This window comes from Strongylocentrotus purpuratus, unplaced genomic scaffold, assembly GCF_000002235.5.
Source record: "Strongylocentrotus purpuratus isolate Spur 01 unplaced genomic scaffold, Spur_5.0 spur5_scaffold_11, whole genome shotgun sequence".
Classification (NCBI taxonomy): Eukaryota; Metazoa; Echinodermata; class Echinoidea; order Camarodonta; family Strongylocentrotidae; genus Strongylocentrotus; species Strongylocentrotus purpuratus.
Window position 1 is genome coordinate 12,479,988 of NW_022145596.1, and position 23,998 is coordinate 12,503,985.

The 23,998-nt window shown below is 37.3% G+C and overlaps 1 protein-coding gene across 2 annotated transcripts in view; it reads left to right on the forward strand.

Annotated features, from left to right (window-relative positions):
• The window catches only part of LOC100888702, a 103,819-nt gene that overhangs the window by 40,808 nt on the left and 39,013 nt on the right, over window positions 1–23,998 (forward strand). The window contains exons 3-4 of one of the 2 annotated variants that reach the window (XM_030980669.1): window positions 868–1,207; window positions 18,217–18,314. The gene's annotated coding sequence lies outside the window, so the exon portion shown is untranslated. Of the gene's footprint in view, window positions 1–867; window positions 1,208–18,216; window positions 18,315–20,955; window positions 21,235–23,998 lie in introns of those variants that run through there. The other variant, XM_003724596.3, reaches the window with a different exon arrangement.

Genomic DNA, 23,998 nt, shown 5'->3' on the forward strand with positions numbered 1-23,998 from the left:
GTTGAAATACTGTCGAAGGTGCAAGAAAATTCAATGGAATATTAGTATACCAGTGGAGGGGAGTGCGGTATTTTATTTTTGACATCTTGATAATTGACAAGCTTAACCTACGGCATGCCATGGTGTTGAACGATATGCGCTCGAAAGTGATTGACTAATGTAAACCAGCTCGCATAAACGGAGCTTTGAAAAGGCGCCAATTAGAGAAATATTCACGGCATAATATTATGAAGAGCGACAAATCCGTGAACAGGTGCGCAAATATGAAAGGGGATTGAGGGTGATTTAAGGAACCCTGTCGCCGCTTCCGCTGCCCGGATAATGAAAGTTGGTGGTTTCTGCTCTCCCCCCCCTTCTTTCTCCAGTTCAACATGAATGCTTTACGAACAGTTTTAGAAATCCTTCGGTCTATTGAAAACTATTAAAAATCGATTTGTAGTGTAGACCTGCAGTGAATTTCTGCCACTTCTAATCATTTTTTAAATGTTTCAAATTGGTTCTCAAAGAGATAATACCAAAGCAATGTTTATAAGCTTCGGTATAATCACGCGTTGATTTATAAAAGTTAAGGATCAGAAAGCTAAAGACACTTCTCGCTTTCATCACATGTTGACATTAACCGTAGAACAAAGCTAGGATTGCTTTTACATTTGTTGGAATGTTCAAACAGTTTTTAAATCGTTTTAGTTTTTACATGTTTCAGATGAAAGCCTACATCGTTGTTCTCATTCACAGAGTATTTACATTTTGTTTTGGTCGGTTTTCGAATGTCAGTATTTTCACTTTTTTAGGCTTTCTAGCCTCCAACTTGGTTTTCTTCTCATTAATACTTCTACCTATCTCTCGCATACCAATCTCTCCACACAGGCACACGTGAAATATAGACGAGGCGTACACCACTCCACCGCAATTAGCCAATCACAACCCTCATGTGACATCACATGCTCGTAATTACTCACGCATGCTGTACAACCAGTCAACTTTTCGTGGGAGATACGCAGACGACACTTTGAGCCAAAAGCATCCCGCCGATATCTCCCAGTTCGCGGAGTGCACATTTTTGGAATAAGTCAGGCGTCTAATACTTTTTCGTGGAGTGTTTGCGTACCAGGGAATTCTCGCTTTCTATTTGGATTTACTATACATGCCGAAGTAACTGGATTCAATACACCATCGTGTTTTGTGGATTCATTTTAACTGGAAAAAGGTATGTGCATTTGTCGATTTATTAACCAAATTACACTTGAAAACAGTAGAATTATAGTTCTTTGTCCAGTCATAAGCCCACTTGAATTTTTTTTAAACAGCTGTTGATATGTACCTAAATGAGAAAACATTAAGTTAAGTAGGCCTACTTTTTTCTAATTTAGATTTGTTACAAGTCGTATATTTCATTATTCACCGTAGGGATTTACTTCTGATAGGCCTTCATGTAACATTATAGGCTGTTCACATTAAAGACACTTTTGACATTTACTTGATGAAAAACTTCTATATGTTGCCATGGTAACCTTAGCAGAATCCAAGTCCCTAGCTCTAGGAGAAAAATTATCACCTTTCTCCATCTCCTTAAAGTATTCGTATTACCATGGCTTCCCCGTCTCTTCTGCCCGTTTGTATTTTACCATCGGATATCGAGTATTGACTTATCCTTTTAACAATTTAGCCTGCAGCATTATTCTCATTCTACCTTCTGAAAGCATCAATCTATTTATCTCTCTATCTATCACTATCGTACTATCCCGTATGTACATGTATTATCCGCTCTTTCTATCTCGCTCTCCCTTAACTGTCTTGCATATTTTCTTTCGCCATTTTCCTTCTTACTTCCCTTTTAAGAGGGCAATTTTTTTTTCTTTAATAATATCACTCATATTCCCTATTTTCTCTACCCACATAATTATGTCCAGTCTTTTCTTTCCCTCTTTCTCTATATTTTGTGTGCGTCTTTCTCTCCACCCCTCTCTCTCTCTCTCTCTCTCTCTCTCTCTCTTTTACCTTTTCTCTCTATTGCCCCTTTTCAGTTCTTTTCGTTCCTTTATCATCTTGCTCTTCTTCCCCCTTACTCCTATATTATATGGACACCCCTCTGTGGATCTCTCTCTCTCTAGTCTCTACATCATCTCAATGGCATGTGCCCTCCCCCTCTCTCTAATTATTATCTTTCTCTCTCTCTCTCTCTCTCTCTCTCTCACTCATTCTGTTTCACTCTCGCTCTTTTTATCTTTCAATTTCCCCCATTTCCCCCTCCTCATCACTCCTTCCTCGATTCACCTCGCCCTAACCCTTTATCTCTCTATCTTCATATATTCACCAATAATGACTTTTCAATTGGTTCTGAATGGAGAAAAATCGGTTGCGACAAATCAGGAAGAGACTGAAAAGGGACTCCCGATGTTCTATAATGCATGGCGGCCCTGGCTTGAAAACTAAAAAGTACGATGAACCCGGTGATGTCCCTAGGTCGTTGGGCTAGAGCACCTTCTGCAGTAGAGTACTTCCAATTTTGAATTATTAATTCCAAAAGTGATCTCTGTACTGTAGCTTTATCTATGGGAGCAATGCCCAAAATAAGACAAACTTGCATGATTGGATTACGCTATCTTCTGCATATTAAGGAGAGCCATGAATGACTTTCAAATCAATGAGCGGCATTCTTAGTTACAGTGGATATAGTTTCAAGATGTATAAGGCTATGGCGAAGTCTAAAACAAAATAGCTTTTTAACAGGATTTGTTGAGGGGATGGAGATGGCTGATGACCATGGAAGTGGTGGGCTTTATTTCTGCACCTCTACACTGCCTCTGACAGACCCTGGTTTGGGACGAAAGACGCGTCTTTGGGATGATTAAGTTAAACCCAGTACTCAGATGTAAAATCTGGGCCTTGCGACATGTAATTAGACGTTGTAAGCAATCGTGAATATTTATTGTTTCTGCTGTAATCTGTCTATGACTTTAAACTATCATAAGTTACTTTTCACTGTAGAGTTATAATGGATTGAAGGAGATACTATTTATTTTGGTAGTATATAACTATATTAATCGTAACTTGTTATGGTGCAAGGCCCAAATCAGATTTATAAACGTCTGTAAAACCCCAAAACATTCATATCCAGCACACACCCGCTCACACCCACACGCACGCACACACGCACACATGCAAGAACTCAGTGTAGACAAAATAATTAGGGGTGTGTGAGCATTGTGCATGGAAGCATAGGGAAGCCTTTTGAATCATGTGCTAATGTATTGCAGAAATTGAATAAAAGGAGTCACATTCCTCTAACTCTCTAAGGTACACCACTAACGATCCCTGTCAGTGATACCCTACAAAAGAAGAAAATTAATGGTAACATTAACAAAAAGTGTCACTTAACATTACAAGAAACCGTTTGAATTCATGTTATGCTTGTTTGATGGGAGAATTACAGTCGGGAGTTAGATCGAGGCCGTCGTTTCTAAATCATCTCCTTTGTTATTTACTCGTATTTTACTCCTTTTCATTGAGCAAGATCGGTCTACTAATTTCTGTGCCGATAGCCGACAAAGCATCCCGCGGGAATTTTTGTATGTGTTTATTCTCATCCATTCAGGGCACAGAGGAGGAAAGAATAAAATGGAGGTAGAGGCATTGCAAGGGGATTGAGGAGATAATCTAACACATAGCTGCAAATGGATCCTATATAGTCGTGCTTTCACTTTACAGGATTTAAATGTTTTGTCATAGTATAAAGGTACAAAAAGAAATAACTTGTGTAAAGGTCATAGGTACGTTTGGGATTTGTTGTTGTTGAAAAGTCAATATAATTACGTATATATATGTATGCTCAGAAGATACTCTGTAATTCCTTTTTATACTAATAAAACTCGATGCATTTTAGTCTAAATAGATCAATTATTATGAAGCGATTCAAGTCATGCAAATAAATTCTTGTAATATATTATAAGCGATCACGATGAACCATACTTTTCTTGAAGGTATATTTAGATGGCATAAGGGCTACCTCTTTTTAGTTTTTAGTACCCCGTTAACAATTTGATACTCCCCCCCCCCCAGAAACACGCACACATACAAACAGGGGGGGGGGGGACATCAACACTTGCAACTCGTGTACTTTAACCCGAATGATACCCCCCCCCCCCCCCCGCAGAAACACGCACACAATAAACAGGGGGGACATCAACACTTGGCATGCAACTCATGTACTTTAACCCGAATGACATGCAAGTGTCAAAGCTTGCAATCTTAACAACATAATCTACATCTGCAACAGGGAATTTAAAGAGTGATTAGAAGTCATTAACGCCAAATTGCGCTCATCGATAAATCATGAATTTAACACACCAATACCATTACCGTGGAGGCACCAACCAAAATGGCGTCAAATGTGGCTTTGTCATCGTTGAGATTTCTTTGGAGGCAGTTGATGATTCCACTGGTGGTTCACCATGACGTTGACAGATAGGTGGTAATTATGAGTCGCTCAAGATGAAAACCTCCCGAATGTTTCACGTCTTCCACACGAATCTAGAGTACGGCTAATTGATGCAGTCATTGGCTGCTGTCACGCGGTCACGTGATGGGTGGTTGGCGCCACAAGCCAATTATGGACAATCTGTATTAATCTTGTTTTCATGGCCATGAGTATGATGAGGTATATGATACTTTTTTCACCCATCGTCTATACTGTAGTATATTATATATCTGTTTCTTAACGTACTTCATGACTTTGATCATTAAATATAGGTCATTTTTGTAAATAAAGACAAAGGTCATTATAACATCATGAAAAATAATAAACTGACCATTACAGTGGGTAACGTTAATGGTCAAACTAATATGTGATTGTAATGTTATCATTGATGTCCCTCAAAAGCAAATGACACAAATCTCTTGCCATAAGCCGTATACTAATTGCGTTTTCTCCTTAAATGCTGCCTCATATTATTGCGATATACGATGTATGAATTTGAGGATTTTAAATATGATTGTCATGACTATATTCTTCGGCTCCACCTCTTCAACAAGTGCATTCGCCATTAGGTATAATTACTTGATACAGTATATCAATGCTAGATCGTAGCCTATCCATGATGACTCAGTAATAGTCACTGCAGTTATGGTGGCGTAAAACGGATCTCTACTAATTATTGAAATCGTTACCGAGGGCACGGTGAATCGTCAACTGTCAAATAAAAAATGCAAACCAACCCCATAAGAATGACAATACTTCCAGCGAAATACTCTCAGCGACTCTACCAAAGTGGCCATGCAAATAGTAGGTAATCTCCATTCGCGATATGAATGTAAGTCCTGTAAGTGGTGGCTAGTCATCACTGCACAAGTGTTCGGAGTGTCTTCCGAAGCACGTCATGTAAGGGAAGTTCCCTTTGGCGAGCCAGGTTGGATAGGAAATCAAGGACATCCCCACGTATCTGTTTCCGAGTGCTTTTGTTCCCGGTAGTACATGATACGTCTCATACCCATCGTTGCAGTAACATGGTTTGAAAGCAATCTTGCATTAATGTAAAATGATACGGAAGGAGAGGGTTTTATCCGAACATGACAGGAAGTCCTGATCCATCTGCGTGCTCCTGACAATCAGTCTTCACTTCCTCTATCTGAAAGTAGTGCAACATTCGTTTAGAGCGCTTCCAAGTAATTGCCGTCTCTTTTGTAAATAATCTAGAGTCCTTTATATTTCTTCATATTATCATTATATTTTGCATATAGTATTTTGCTGAGGAAATTTTATGCCAGTTGTAGCTGAGCTGTCCGACGACCTATGATTTGCAATCGTATGCGAGGGACTTGTTAATCGAGGTTTGAAGCCGTTTACCCAATGAGCACACTAAAGTGGTTGCGATTATATACTGAACACATCTTAGTAGATATATACTTTCTATACCTCAGTCAAGTGTATTCTTTAATAAAGTATGATTTAAATTAATCATTTTGATTGAAATCACATCTTAGAATAAGCAATCATTCCTATAGCAGGGAAATATTCCAGGACTGTCTTTAATAATAAATAAATAACATTTGGAATGATTTTCTTCCCGGAATTTCATATTTCTAAACTCTCAAGCCCTCTCAGACTCCACCTCTGTAACATGTTTTCAGGAATACCGTACTAAATACTTTTAACAAAAAATTTCAGGATCCATACGATGCTGTGTTCCTACAGTACATTTGGTAAGAGTTATAACTGCGTTATTCTCGTACCCTTCAACACAGTGTGAACGCCTTTTGACTCTTACTTGCAATAAGCCATCTGTCATAAGGGAATGTAAGCAGGTTTATAAATCTTGCATATGTTCAGTTCAGTTCATTTCAATTACTCACGTTGTATCTCTACCACCGAATCAATAGGCCTGTATTAATATTGCAAACAGCTGTGGTCCATTTAACTTGATTGTGAACTCAATTCAGAGACAAGGAAAATCATATCAATAATTCACAACATGACCAGGCGATAATCATGAGTCCTATGGGTGCAATTTCGAATGCAAATTCCGGTCAGAAGTTTACGAATACTGATCATACTGATCTTTTCACCACAGTGGACCTCTAAATTGATTGTCTCAAAATTATGGATGTGGGCTATGTGAAGCATTTAGAGGTATTTGGGGGATGAAGATGCAGCAAAAATACTTTTGATGACGCCAGAATGATACTTAATTGAAGGAAACGCTTTGTAAATATGATCACATAACTACCATGAACTGAGGTAGTTCATTTAATTACTCGGCTACATGTTGCGTATTAGGAAACGTGGCACTACTTTAGAGGTGCATTGGTCGCTATTTTAATTTCTTTATCTGGGTCAGATGTAATTAACATTGTCGCCCCATTACCGGTTCAGCTTTAACAGTGAATGACTTTGAAATTTGTCCATGTAGCAGGTTTGTAAAAAACTATATCTTTAATCATCAACTGATACGAGTTTCGCAATTTAGTCAGCCAGCAATATCGCAAATTGCAACGGGGTGGGGCGGGGGAGAGGGGCATGTGGTGAATTGTATGTAATAATAATAGTATTTCAAGAAAATAGTATTTAAAATATCAAAATATTTTGTACTACTATAGTGCCATTCATGTCGAGCAGTACACCATCTATATCGTCTTGATAGGAATTTGACAGGAAATTAATATTCATACATTACTGGCACTCGGAAGTTAGTACAACCATAGCAAATTGGTCACCATGTACCGATTATGTGCTAGACAATGAAGCCCATTTACACTTTTCTTTTGAAATAAACATGTTCAGTCGTTCTTCACAATATCACTTATTAGGCTTGCATATCACAATGTGATGTGATTATTTGGATATCAAATTTCCACCCGCGAATGTACTGGTAATTGATACCACACGTAATGATCCGTGTGGTGTTTTCATATCTACCGCTGACGTGCTTTGCTTGTAGCGGATAAACAGTGCCTGTTCGTATAGAAACATTAATCAGAGGGTGTGACTACTGCGAATTATTTGACATGCTTTACAGGAAGTTGAAAGAGAGCTACATTGTAATAGGGTAATATCACCTATTGATGACACCGAGTGGATGGTAATCATATTATGTAGCTTAACAGATATTGGCACAAAATTTGAGATGGTATTTCGGTCGATTATTTCATATTTTGAGTTTGGTATAATGATTTATTATCAATTTCGAATATTTCGACATTTAATTGTTATATAACTTGAAGCATGTTCAGGAATAATCTGCTTCGTGTTATGCTTATGAGTTATTAACAAAGTGACTGGTCTCTCACTTCATTTAGGCATAAAGATATTTTTAAGATGTATTCAAATAGAGAGATTTCATTCTACACACAGTCAGAAACAAAGGACTACTCCTGTATGGACAGAACTGCCAGAACTGAACACATGTCCACACAAATGATACTAAACGGGCGAACGCGTAACATATGATTTCAGATGGCACCACTAATGTATCACGCGATCCGGTTTCCTTTATTAATTTGAACCTGGAGGGAATTCCTACCTCGCTTTTAATCAGACCAATTTCCGAGGCGTGCGGACTCCAAGCCCCCAAACCTCGCTAGACTTCTTTAAAGCACGTCCACACTTCCTTTATGAATTGTTAATACAAATCATGACCCTGGTAGGCTCTTGGTCGTTTAGGGCTTCATGAAGCCTTCCAATCAGTGTCGTGGGTTTAAGCTAGTTTGAATGATATTTTGAGCATTTTTCCGGAATGTAGAAAAAGTGTATGTACTTTAGGTCATCTTCCTCATCGTCGTCGTCGTCATTTTGGGAGCACCGTAGTGTATTGGTGAGGGCCCTTCACTCTCACACGAGAGGTCCCGGGTTCAAACCTTTCTTGATGCTTACATCCTTAGCAGGGTACTTTGTCTACTTTCCTTCTCGACTCAGGGGTATTTATAAAATGTTGGAGTGATAGTGAGGGCAGGGCCCTCCAGAAGAGCAGTGTTAACATTTATTTAGCTACCCTTGGTAAAAAAGAAAGAAGACAAAATTATAATTATTGATAACATTTTAATCACCATCATCTTCATAGTTATCTTCGTCACCATCACCATTTTCATTTGAATGGACGTAAAGGGGCTTGTTCCTCGATACCATTCTCCACCCCCTCATCTGTAGCCAAAGCTAGTTTTTGATGATACCTTTTGTTCTTAATATCAAGGGGACAGTCCTACATACTTATATATGCATGATACCCTGTGATAAAGAACATTTTGCGATATTCGTGCATTTGAAACCTAACGTTTCGTTATACCAGAAACATTCGGCAGTGGAAAGATGTTGGGGTGTTCCTTTTTCAGGTGCATTTGTGGTGAGTCAGTCCATGCCCCTGGCTTTAATTTGACTCGTTGGATACTTAGCAACACGTTATGTGCCATAAATGGAACCGGTAGAAATGAAAAGAGACATTCTAGGGGCTTTTCTTCTCGTCGGCTTTATGTTTTCAGCTATACCAGTGATTATATCTGGAGGCAGTTTCACCATGCGTACATTCTAAAAGCATTAGGTCTTGGGCGATTCCTCCTGGAGAAGCGAAATTAATGTAAAAGGTATTATTTCTGTCATGACAAAGAAAATGGTCTTAGAATTTGAAAACCCTGTGAAAGTTCGTTGGCTTCCAACTGTGAAAGATGTCTCATTAAATAAATTCACATCATCTGATAACATTCTACTTTTTTTTATAAATTCGCTGAAGTAACTGGTGATCTAATTGCGATTTAAACTCCATGCATATATTGGAAAAAGTGATTAATTCATATTCACGACAGTTTTGATCTATAGATAAATTAGAATTGATCAGAATTAATTCCAATTAATAATTGTGAGTGAAACAGATTCAATAGTGAGCTGGATGTAAGTGAAAGTTCGTTTCTTCAATGAGATAAATTACTCGTTGAAAAATCAATGAATCTGAGGCACTTGTTATATTGAATATTCTAGAAAGAAACTTTAAAGTTAGTGTTGGTATACTTATAACTTAATTTGTTTTTTCATACTGGGTATCCCTTTCAGGATCAAGTAAAAACCTTATGAATGTATTCGGAATGCTTGCATTTTCGAGAAATTACATCTTTAGTGTTATTTGAGGAAAATTGGCGATAGATTTAAACTTCGAGCACCAAGCACATTTTCATCAAATTCATGAGCTCAACAAACACAGTTGATTACCTTTAGGGGTTACCCCATGCCAAGGGAGTGTTACATTATTCTGTTACATCTACCCGTTCCCATATGAGAACGAGAAGGCAGTGAATAATACTCTTTGAATTACATTTATTAATTGAATTCATGGTTCTTAGGACGACATGGCTTGACTTCAAATGATGCCACTCTCGTAAATCCCAATTGACTCGCTTCCAGCGGCCCTACCGACTCCGCCATTCCAAATTTCACGATGATTATGTTTCTCTTGGCTGTTTTTATTATCATCCTTCGGGCATCATTATATTCAAACGCCATGAACACGTTATCAGATATTTCTGATATTACGTAACCCATTTTTGCGAAACGAAAGAAGGCCGTCATTGTCTCGAGCTTTCGGAAGATGCTTTCCCAAAGTCCCCAAGCAACTTTTTGTCTTTGCAATAACTTAAAATGAATAACCGGTAATGAGCATAACTAGCTCAAATCACCTCTCATCTTGAGAATTGATCTCATAATTTCTTCTGACACGATTCACTTTACAATCATCACACACAGTGAGGTCAAAAAAATTACACCGTCTCCTTTCTGCCATGAATCTATCGTAGTTTTTCTTCTCAATGTTTCGACCTCGCGAGAGAATGATGGATGGCAGTCTATAATCATCGTCACTTGCAGGCGAAGAAATCCTTTTAACCTCACCTAACCCGTCACCTAAATCCTATGATTGGATCTGTGAGATTTTTATCGTCACCTTATTTATTTCATTTCTGCTCTCGAGCTCAGGGAATATATCTGTCATGGCAGTTTTATCGCTCCGAATAAAGTCTCCGATGATAGTTGAGCATTGAGCTTTTGTGATGCCCCCATTTTGTCACATTTCAGCAATAGAGATCTTTGTCATATTCCTTGGAGAGTGGTGGGGAGGGGCAAATCGCTTGGTATGGAATACTTTGAGATAATTATGTAGTATTTCTTGAAAATTTGAACCAATCATGTTTTTGTGTGCATAATCAGATAATTAAAGCGACAATGGAAGTTGCAGATTGTTCATAAAAAAAGTATCATTGCTGTTTAACAGTGTTTATGAAATACACATGATCTTGCAATGATAGTCGTCAAGACGTTAGGTTTATTGATGGTGGACTATTTTGAAATCTGTACAGGTATACCGTCCCGTATTAATGAAAAAAGTTGCAAATAGCACAATTCATATTATTGAACTACTGCAGAAATCCTTTCCGATGTACAAATATTAAATTATTAGAATAACCACTCGAGAATATGTTATGGCTTGTTGCTTCAACAGGAGGTACCGTTTTATGATTCTTTTGTGATTTCAAAAGCACTCATGTTTCAGATATCGATGCAACTTTCACAACGGGGAAATCATTGGAGTGTTATTTGAAATTTGATTTGGGAAAATGGATGGAGTAGAAATATCTTATCTCCATCTCACTCTGAAAAGTGAAGATGGTGAGTGACAAGAAAGGGAAAACACAGGCTCCGGAGGAGGAGATGATAGAAGACCTGATCTAATCTGGCGTATACTGAGAGTTAGATCCAAAAGGGCACTAATTCTATGCAAAGCACTCTTCGTAAACGTCCTTTTGGCTCTCAGTAGACGATATCGTCATATATCTGACGTAGGACTGCGTCAGTTGCTGGTGCGGTCTTTGACGCATCGTGAGAATGGCATAGTACAGACGTGATTGCAGAATGATCACCGATGATTGCGCTGAATACTTAGCGCATAGGATAATTATCTTCACAGTCTATATTAGCGCTGGTACTGACGCAAGCGGAATGACGCATAGTATGCAACGCCAACGGCATTAACGAGCTGTGCGAGGTCTTTACTTAAAGTATTGACGAGTGTAGATTACTTCATGTAGGTCGTGTAATGTAGCCGTTAGTTATATCAACGCAGCCATTAGGAAGCTTTTTAAGAGACGCTGCGCTCTAATGTGCTAACATACCAGACGAGAGTCTTGTATGGCAGACTATATGTCACCTTCATCGTTCCATTCATTTCTTGATTCCCTGATATAAATATCCAGGGGTGCCGAGATGATGGCTGAACTTATCACTTATTTACTTTACTATACTAAGCTATTCCGGAGCCAGCAGATCCATCTTACAGAGTGCAAGCAAAAATTGCCGCTAGCTTCAGGGCGTTTTAACCTCCTCGTAGTGGCATGATGTTGAATAAATGACTCCCCTGCGCCCAACTAAAACCTTAACTAAACTCCACAAATAAATCGCTATACCTGGAGGCTGAAAACGATTGAAAATACTTCTGAGATATCTTGAAGTGCACATACCCCGAAGACATTTACATTGTCTTGAGTCAAGATAATCGCAGAGGGGGAAAACGTCGTGACCTTTTAGGAGGCCCAAATGGAATATTCAGAACTGTTTTGGTTTTGCTGGCAAAGGAATATATTTTACTGCACATATTCTATCTACCAGTGAAGTATTTTTCGTTATTTTGTAATTTCCGTTCCGGATATTAATTTTCCGCGGTGTCCTCGCAAAAAAGTAGGCAAATTCGGTTTGTTTCACGAAATGGTCATCTACCATATGAAACAAATTTCGTGCAGATGCAACAGTCACATCAAGTGATATTTCTTAAAATACACAAGAGTAATTTTTTGTTATTCCTTTTGGGGGACACAACTATTGATGTATTTGCCATGTTCATTCTAAGGTGCATACTGTGTTTTTAATAAATAGCCATGTAGCTGTTACATGTAAACTTTTTTTTCTGTCAGAGTTTCATAAAAATTAATTCATTGATTTTATCACTTGATGAAATTGAGTTAAAACCCCAAATTTGTGAACGTTCGATCATTCAATATTTGACCCTCATCATCTCTGACTATTTTTTGAATTTCTTTAATTTTTTTTTATTCGTCTCGGCCTCAGCGTGGAGGGGGGGGGGCGTCGTTCCTCGTATGAGGGCAGATAGCAGGGCCCATAACTAAGTTCAGAGATCATATGCCGCTAGTTCATTAGACTAACGTCTCATCGCCAGCATTCTGCTGACATTGGCTCTATGCCCCATACGTCATTAACATAGAGGTCAAAGACATTTAAATATGTCTGGTCTCCGCTAAATATTATACTGCTCCAGTTTCAAAATGAGGATATTGGTAGCCGACTTTTTAAATGATCCTCCCGTCTTGAAACAATATACTTGTAACTGAGCAGTCTGCAGAAAGACGACCACTTGCTCATTTAGGTAGCGACATTTTAGATGATCATAATCTAAATCTCGGCGGTCTATTTGATTTTTCAATGATATCCAACATTTTCTTTTTTAACCAGAGAGTACAATTATCTTTCGAAAGCGTTTCCGCTTTCATGTCGTGCGCACATCAAAGGCATTGCTTAATTTCCCGCGTTGTCCTAGACTTGAATATTATTTCGTATTATAGTTATCTGAGCTCGTTTCGAGAAATTAATAAGTCGGGTCGTCTGACCGATTTGGGGTAAAATTGCATTCTGACAAATTATGAATAAGCAAGGAATAATAGAGTGCTTAGCGAAGCTAAATTCCTTCACGATCATGACAATCAGAATGAAACGTTATACCAGAGCCGAGGGAATGTGCTAAGATGTTAGGAATCTCTGAAGATCGAGATCGTTTTCTTTCTTTTTTCTCTCGAGGGGCGTTTTTGAGCAAATATTTGAAAGTATCTGTAGGCTGAAACAAATAATGGCGTTCAAATAATTTTTAGTTGTGTGAATTATTCTAATTTCCCCTTGAATTCACCGTTCTAAAGAATAACATACAATAAAGTCTTTCCTTCTTTTCAATCTTCCCAGCGTTGCCTTTATGAAAAGTAATCATTTAATTTATTTTCTTCATAAGTACGTCACTTCAAACTCGTTGCTCATCACGACCTATGTATTTTATACGTGGTAATCAAACTCGCATCTTATTAAAAGTTTTAAATATTTATTTTGAAAAAAGGATGTGTGATAAGTTTGGGAGACAAAGAAATCGACAGTAATTAATTGATGATAATTGTGTTAAATAATTGATAGTGATATGAGTACATTATGCTTATCGAAATAAGAGGGGTTATTTCATCCTAAAATGGCATGTAGTGTTTGCAAGAATAACCACAACGCCAGTACTTTGACATTACATTCTGTCAACCTCGTGTTATCTGTGTATAGGCCCCTATGTTACCATGATTACGACAAATTATTTCACACAGTCCACTTATGAGTTTGACGCCATTTGAGTAGCACAGAGGCGCCATTTAGTTGAAGGCCTCCATCAGTTTTGTTTTTCCGTGTTCATAAAATCCTACGTTTATGACGACAAATGGCAATCAAAATCTATATACCAAGAGAGAACAATGCCAATATAGACCTGTACTTTACTTGTGGATATTTTATGTTATTCTCTCATTTCCTTTCGGCTTACGTGTGTATGTATGTATGTAAGGGTGTGGGGTGTTTGCGTGTGTTCATGTTTGTATATATATGTTTATATATAGATATATAGGGAATAAGATGCCTTTCTGTAAACTTGATATGCATTCTGTTTCTTTTTTCTTCATCATAAAGCACATCTTAGGTCAGCTGAGGTCAAATTTGGAGACAGACAGGGATTTAATATATGCTCTTCGTCCTCGCTTATATAACATAAACATAACATATCATCGATCCTTAATTAAAATGTTTTCCACTTCCTTCTCTCATGAATAATTGCCCAGTTTATAAAAAGCGAATGGATGTTAACAGCATGAAGCAGCAAATCATTCACGATTCGGCAATTATGATTTGTTTCATTGATTATCTTTGTTCTCCGCTCAATTTTTCAGACTGTTGATGGCCTCATTTTATTTTAGCGACATATGCACCTCTATCATTTTCTTGGTCGTTTGGAGGCCTCCTCTTTAGTTCCTCTTCCGTTTGGCACATAAATCCAGTCGCGATCCGATGGCATTTTCCAATTATGGGAATAATTCTGCATGCCGGCTACCATGGCTCATGATTGAACATGACCCCTATATGGCTTCATTGGCTTGGGCTCAATAAATCAACGATTATCGTGACATCGCATGGAGAATGAAAACCCTGATGTACCCATTTCCACCCGTGTTAAACTATTTCGATTCATGATCTTTTTTTCTTTCATTATGCGAGTATTGGGAGGAGATTAAGAGAAGCAGGGATGGAACCAAGATTTTTGTAAAAGGAGGGGGCACAATCCCGAAACTAAAATGACAAGCAAAACAATTGAGAAACTGGTCTGAATAACCTTTCCAATTCAAATTTACTCCAAATATATCTCACATGGAAAAAATTATAATAATTTACCTCATTTTGATAATCATGATAAATATTTGTCATAACGAATGAAAACATTATTCACAAAGGTACACCGCATTTGCCTTGAAAAAATAATCAACACTCCTGGGCAATACTTCTGGAGTACAAGTACATCTTGAGCATCCCCTTGCTCATTGGCGTAGAGTGGGTCGAAACACGAAGGGGGGGGGGGGGGGGTACTGACATCAGGGGGTGGTATCAGTCTTACAAGGTTGATGTGAATTCACAAGCCTACCAATAAAGGGTGTTGAATGTGACCGTGGTATCTTTTTATCACATTTCCTTTTCCCTTCTCCCCTTTTTCTATCTTTTCATCTCTCTTTTTCCCTCCGTGCGATGGGGGCACGTGCCCCTTTGTAGCTACGCCACTGCTCCTAAACGAGGGGTACCCTGCAATGTAAAGAATGCGATCAAGGGGGGAAGAACCAAGCCGTTGAGGGGCATATAGAAAGACTCCTCTATTTACATTTCAGCTCGTCCAAGCTGCAGCCTCGGGTCCGTCCCTCTCATATGCGACTGAAAATATTTATGCTGCCCGATTTGCTACAGTATTGAAAGTATCAAATTTCTAACTTCAAGCCAGCATTTCAAATGAAGTGCAGAAGATGGAGCATGGAAAAAATATGAAGGGGAGGGGTGATCGAAATTTTCCGAGGAGAATGCCCAGTATATCCATGTGGTCGTGAAATTTTCTCATGTGCTGACGCAAGCTTGTATGTCGTTGAGTTTCAAATAATCTTTGTGTAGTAACATTTGGTAAACCATAGAAATGCCAATGATATTAGCATATTTACTTTATGTTACTATGAGGGATAGCTTTAATACAAGAGTATAGGCCCATTCGTAATAAATGATATATGGCAAGTAAATCTCTTACAGTGGATTATTGGAAACAAAATACATTTGCTTTACTCATAATTAATCTTTCAGACGTACCCAACAAGTTCTTAGCTACACATGATCTAAAGCCTACTTACTTGACACCAACAATAAGGAAGAACGTGATGTTTTTCTTTCATTTCAATTATTCAGTACTGAATATATTATATATGTAATAAATATACAAAGTAACAAAGTAGCACTTTTAGGAGTTTTGTTTTCATCTAAGGGTAATAGAGTATATTTATCTAGTAGCAGCGTTATACAAATTGATCTCATTAATTTTTGTAGTATTTAATAGATTTACATAAAAATATGATGAAAGGTATAAACCTTTTAAAAAAGGAGAACCATGAGAACTCTGGCTCCAAGATAAACAAAGTTTGATGCCTTGTAAGCTCATCCAAAAAATTGCAATTATTATTTGAATTCTTTTGTAGATTTGTTTTTAATGACTTGACAAAAAAGAACGCAGTTAGTTTAAAATCCAGGTTAAAAAAAGAATCGTCTTATAAAAATATTTTTCCATTGTCTTGACCGTGAGTATTCTGTACATGCATTAATACAATTTTTTATTTGATATGGTTTATTGATTAAAAAACATTCAAATAGCAGCCAGAGGCTGAAACAAATTGAATTTACAAAAGATATATTCAAAAGCATAACATATACATATAAATGGCGATTCACAATAAATAATCAAGGATATGATCAAAGAAAACAAGAGAAACAAGAGAAGAGATTGAAACGGATGACTAGAGGATAATTGAAGGAGAACGATCGAGTAACAGAAGGCAATAAGACAAATGTAACAGAAGATTAGAAGGACTGGTAAGATAATAACAGAGAGGGGAGAGAAAGAGAGGGCATAGAGAAATGAGAAAGAGAAGCTGGCAAAGAGACTACACAATAAAAGGGACAGATAAAGAGTAGGACAGATAAATAGGCTGAAATGGAGAACTAGATATATAATCGGATAAAGTGTAATAAACTATGATACAAATATAATACTGTACAATGTAAATGCAGCATAATTTTGAGACCAACTTAAACCGACTACAAATTAAACAATGAATCCTAAAGCACAAACCGCAATGTCATTGATATATTCATTATAGATATTTAAATATAAAAAGCTTTGCATGATTAGGCAAAACATGGTTAATACACATGTATTTGCTTCAAGATCCATATTAAGATATATAATTATTATTGAAAATTGAATTTACAAAAAAAAATGAAATTTTCAAACTCAAGGTAAAGTGAATATACAAATTCTATCTTTGAGAATTATGCTTGATCACAACACCATTGATATCATGGCATACCTTTTGGCAGACAACACTAATTTGCCTCTATGCTATCCAAAGGAGAGTGTCTTTCGCATCTTTTTTGTTGTTGTTGCTGGGGCCCACTTTCCGTGTGGCGCCACACTAATGCGTTTAAGCTCTCTGATTGGCTGACGAAGTGACAGTAGCCTTTATGAGCTTGATTAAATATTCATTAGCAAAGGAAGTGCGCATCGCCCATAATCGCAAAATGTCGTTTGATGCGACCTTACATCTCGCGGCTCAATATGGTTATAACTCTTTTTTCCCCTTTCTTATTTGTGGGGGTGTATGACAGCAAACATAAAGCATGCAGAGATGGCAACCATTTAATATAATTACCAGTATCATTATCATCACGTGTACGTATATTGCTACTGATGCCATTCGGTAATGGGTAGTTTATAGATCCATTCCACAGCCGCCCTTTCATAATGGCACAGATCAAAGGCCGTACAGGATGTATGTCGGTATTAATTCCGCTAATTGCACCCTCTTAAATGCCGAACATTAATGACTGGGATTTGTTAAAATGGCTAAATGAATGAATCTCTCTTCCTCAAATTGGCAACGTTGGTATTATTTAACTTCTTTCTGTACTCTTCCAACGAATAGTGGTGTAAACGTGAAATATAATTAATCCATTGATATTATTATGAAAGAAATTAATTCACATGAATTAGGAAGTAGGTTTATCAAGTTATCCATGCGTAACTGGCTTTAAACAAAAAATTAATGCTTTAAAATTGAACTGTAACGAAAACTGGCGTCGAGTTTTTGTTTTCTCGCTTATGCTCAGGAAAAGGGCACAAGCTGAACAAAATCAGTATGTATTATGTCTTCTCGTGTATGTAGTATACATGTATTGTCAGGACCGTGCACATTTTTTTTAGTGACAAACCACAAAATGAGGAATAATGTCTTGATTGTCACTGATGGTTTTTAACCAATCTGCTTTTCTTTTTTCTCTCTCGTCTCTTAACCCCTGTCTCTCAGGATGTGGTGATGAATGGAATGCCCCTATCATTAGTTCAGGACTGCTGACCAAACTATAAAGACCGACCATCGCGAGGATAAACAACTATTCAAAAAAGGTACAAATCTATGTATATATTTTACGTATTTACAATGTCCGGTGCTGAAGTATGGAGGTTAAAAACGTTTAGCACTGGGGTAAAAATAAACATCAATTAGTCAAGAGTAAACAAGCTGTTTCCATGAGTCATTGTACTTTCCAAATATTTTATTAGTATTATTTTGTAACTACAGGAAGAGTATATCATTCTACCAATATTATCATGGTAAAGATACAAACCTTCTAACCAAAATAACCTGCAAATGTGATAATAAGTTTCAATTTTAATTCAACGAACTCTTAGTTCAATGTGAAAGAGATATGGAAACATATATTTTGGTGTAGTCAATGCTTACCGAAAATGTAAAGAAGGGTGTACTGAAATAGATTTTGTTTAAACAGCAAAATAGTATTAATTGATCAGCAATTAATTACTACTGCCCAATTGTGATACCACTTTAGATCTGCGTGGTTGTAGTTAAAACCTTGACCAAACACAATAATCATCGTCAGTCGTCTGTGGATAATGAAACAGTTTGATATCACCAAATGAAGACAAGTCCAGAAAGGTTGCCAATTTACGAGTCATCAGACACGTCCTCATAGTAAAGATCTATAACGTCTCTTTAAAAGGGTTCCCAAGATTCCCTTGCTTACACGAATGTCAGTTTTGGCGCCGGATCATTCGCGAGATCCTTCACAGAACGGAACCCGCCCTCTCCACTGATTCGCTATCGTCTGCTAAGCAATGTTTGTACAGAGTGATGCACACAATTGGATATCATTAAATCATGTTAGCCGTTCGATGGAATGATGCTCGTGGAGTTGGAAGGAGATTTATCTGTTATTCAGTTTGATGAGTTTCGTTAAGCTCTTCCAAGAAATTAACGGAGTTGTTTTCTCTTCATGATCCAATGAACGCCAGATATTCGAATATGGTGGAATGATATTTTGTAAACATTGTTATAAGGTTAGACTAAGCTTCGTCATGTTATGTATCCTTTCTATATTAAAGATGATTCAATGACTGATAAAGAATATTCAGTGCAAAGTCATGGATTCATTTTGTTATCCATTTCTAGCATTACCATACATATTTCATATCCCTCTTGTCAAATAGTTCAATGGTCATATTGTTGTGATGCCTTGTTGGATAAACATTATGACCAACTGACCGTCTGTGTCACTAGACGTTTATAATAATGTGGATATTGTCACTGTTACCATAGTTACCGTGTGAGTACCCTTGAAGAGCCGAGAGAATAAGAAAAAAAACATTGGTTCTTTCTCCCAGGCTTTAGGCATGTAAAAAGTTATTTAGTTTATGTCTAGTCCATGTAGAGTCCGTGTTTCACTCAAGATTTTGTGTACAGATTGAGGAGAAACGAAACTTCCAGCGCACTAGTCGCTCTAATCACCTCAATAAAAGCGAGTCAACACCGCCATCGAACCGCATACACTCGAACGAAGTCATTCATCTTCACCGGGGAATTTCCGGCTGAGGAGACGACCAGGGTTTCGTTTGCTCAGTGATTTTGCGATGCTTTCTGTTAGAGCATGGTTTAATAAAAGTAACATCAATCAAGCAGGCGTGTGTGTTCGAGGATCGCAAAGGATGCCCTCTGCCTTTTCCCGCCAAATACGATGGGGCAGAAAATAGGGATGCCGGGCATCTGTTTGCAGAGGGCAGTGATACATTGTACATAAATTTGATAGGTGTATTTACTTTGTAAAATGCACCATGCATTATGTACACTGATGTATACAGTGATGAGGGGAAAGAAGGGCGACATGAGTAATAACCGCATAATAGTGGAATCATATCTGGTATTGAATTATCACAATTTTCAATATCCGTGTAGGTTTCATGAGTATCGCCACGAATGTTCGTGTTCATAAGCACATAAACGTCTGTGTGCAAGCGGTCTACATAATTTATAAACCTGATGAAACCGAAAGTTTCCACAACTTTAAAAGCCCTTTGATTTGGACACAATGGTATATGGCAGAATTTCGAAATTGTGGGAGGGGAGCATAAGGCTAACAGGAGTAAAACAAGATACCTTTTATAGAAATCATTGGAATTCAACAAAATAAAACTCGTATCTTAATCAGATGATGGTATAATCCTTCCATTAACAACATTCGATTGCTATTTGAAAACGAATAGAATGACGTTATTGTGTAAAGTTTCACAATTTTCAGCTCAATAGAACTTCCATTAGAGCCAGCTAAGGTGGTAATTATACCCCAATAGATTCTCACAATCTTTGTCGAGATGTCAATCCCGAGACACATTTCTAGGTCATGATAATACCTTAATCCATCCACGGAATGCTCCCAAATAGATCAGTCAATCAAGTCTTCCACTGACCCCCATATCGATCTCTCAACCCCCTCATCAAACCCAGCATAAGACCCTAAATGGGCTATCATGAACCCCTAATCGCAACATTGCTTTGAAGAGCGTGTACAGAACGCAATTCATTCATGCGACCGGTATTTTGTTCCGGGCCATGCAGGAAGAAAAGAGGATAGGTCCTTTTCACCAATCAATACCCGGAGGCTAGGAGTGAAGTCACGGCTGAAGAGCTTACTAATGATAATGTAGCCAAGTGGATCGATAAATGAATGTACGGTAATACACCCCCAGACGCTCTTAGGTACATTGTATCATATGAGTGGGTCCACAACGATGACAATAGATCGCATTGCTCTGTGAGCTCTGGTATAGTTTCGGGGGTTGTTTGGTTTCGAATGGCTGTTGTTGGCAGTTGTTTGTGAGGAACGGTGGTGGATACATGTCCCAAGATGTTATGCTAGACTATACATGTGGAGCTGAATTTGGGGCAAACTTCTGCCGGGATTGATGTTTCGTTACTGTGACATCCAGAGGCATTAATGCACATATTAATGGAATAATACCAGGAGAGTTGCAGGTGTGTATTAAGTGTGGATGACTGGGTGTATATTGATAATCATAACAGCTGTTTTTGTTTGTATTTTTCTGCATAATAATGAACGGATGCACCTTGATAAAGTGAGTAGTGAGTAGTATATAGCAGTAGTAGTAGTAGTAGTAGTAGTAGTAGTAGCAGTGGTAGTAGTAATAGTAGTGGTAGTAGTAGTAGTGGTGGTGGTGGTAGCATTAGTAGTAGTAGTCGTACATGTAGTCGTCATAATAGTATTATTAGTAGTAGTTGTAGTAGAAGTAGTAGTAGTACTAGTAGCGGCAGTAGTAATCATATGTAGAGATAATGACATTCATACATAATAGGATTTACTCTTTAATTGACAAAATCTATAATTGGAGCTGCCAAGTTTGAGTTTATAATCATGGTTATAAAAAGTCTTGAAAAACAATAAATAATAATGCAATCTGTGGATTTGATATATTTAGGAAATTTGTGATACACTTTGATTTGATATCATGCATGCTGCAGCGTTCTGATTCGTAAATATAGATTATTAATATGAAATTATGATATAAAAACCATGATGAACACCCGATGTACATCGATTGTAATGCAGACGAATATAATAAAAAAAAAAAAAGCTCTTCGACATACACTATTGTATAATAACAAGGTGTTATTAGGGTGCGCCTCAACATCCCACTATCTACTTGCGACGTATACTACTCTTATCAAGGCATTTCTGGGAAGCCCCCTCGACCTGTCAAATCTCTTACACGTCCTAATTAGTGACAAGAAGCGACAGATTTCACACTAACTCAGCTGGGTCCCGTCAGCTTCATCATGCCCATTTCTTTGGAATTTTTAACGAGTATCATTTCAACAAGCTGTCGAAAATGAATTTCTCTCATTAGAATGTGCTCATCAGGGGGTCAATCTATAGTCACTCGATAAACTGTCACCCATGGGAATAAAACGTCCCCGTGCCGAAGTGTTGATATTACAAAATAATCGTTCATTAAGCCATGTTTAATCGCATGTTTGATATCCCCCTTCATCGGAGAATTAATCTGTCTTGCCACTTTCAACAGAAACATACTTCTTCTCTCAGTAATTATAATTTACCTATTTTAAGACTCTTATGTTTCTCTTAACATTCTGTTATTTCGTAAGCGCTGCGGTACTTTTTTTCTTTTTTTGCGCTCCTGACAATCGATTTTATAATTATTATTAATATCATCCCTATTATTATTATCATTATTGTTATTATTATTATTATTATTACGTTTTTCAACCGTTTTTTCACAAAGTTGTAAAATTGTCTGACTGTTTTGATCATAAATCATACATCCTAAAGATAATAAACATTAAATAGGATAATGTATATTTTCTATAAGATCTGTGTTAATCTGTACACAAAAGAAACCATATCATCTACAAAATTGTGTGTTAATAAAGCAATTTCCAATTATATTATATTTACTCATGAAATTAGTGTGGTATGAGGTAAATAGTCAAGTATCAATAGTATGACATGAGTTTCCATTCTTCCGCAAACGAGGATACATGACACCTTGTTTTGCGATATGTATACTAGGTAAAGAGATGAGCGTATTTCATAAGCATCATTCAACTTTATTAAAAATCTCGAAACATAAAAAAGGGATGTTACAGCAAGATTTATTATGTAGGAGACGTGTACGCTTAATGGCATCATTATGATCACCATTTTAATTGGCAATTTTAAAGTTAATATCTTTCGTTTTTACTTTTCGTCTGCATAATGATATAGGATGACAGCGTTAGTTCCTGAAATGGATGAAACCTTCTAAATATGTATCATCACTCTATACAGTATGTTAAGAAATATAGTCTTAAATCGCCCTAATGGTCATCACTCAATTGACAACTAGTTGATTAGTTCATGCAATTATTCATTACGGAACTCAAAATGAGCTCCTCGAAAATAATCTGGACGAATTGCACATAATAATACGTCTCACGTCTTATAGTAATTTTTCAGTTTCCCCACTTCGAGTGCCATATTTTCAAACGACGAACTCAAATGCCATCGCTGTCTTCTGGTGACGGGGTTGAATAAAAAATTGTCAATCATTTTCCTCCCTCTTTTTGCTCGTCGAGCGTACCTGTTATTTCTTGGGACTAGATGGAACATCACAGAATTACCGGCACCATGCTGCTCGTCTGTCGAAACTCGTCAACTGTTTTCTTTCTTTTCTTATTTTTTTTTGTTTGTCGTGAAGAATGCTTGATGGTCTGAATATCTCTGGAAAAACGGTGTGCCACAACAAAGGACTAGATTCGATGGATTATGGAAGGTGAAAGAAAAGATTAGTGTTAGTCCGACGAGGGCAGGTGTGGGCTTCGATATCTGTATAATTATACTGTTGCTGATATTCTTGTAAATGGTGTAGAGCTGGAATGGTTTGTGGACCTTCAATAGCTCATGTACTCATCGGAGCACATTGCAGATGACATTGTCTAATATATTTCTAATGTATACTCACAATGTAATTATATTATCAGGTGGGCTGTATATCGTACAGACCACCTTATAATTTCGTTAGAATTGCCTTTATTTATTTATCAGGTGGGCTGTATCTATACAGACCACCTTATAATTTTGTTAAAATTGCCTTTATTATTATTTATTTATCAGGTGGGCTGTATAACGTACAGACCACCTTATAATTTCGTTAGAATTGCCTTTATTTATTTATTTATTTATTTATTATTATATATTTTTCTTATTTCTAACCACTTTTTT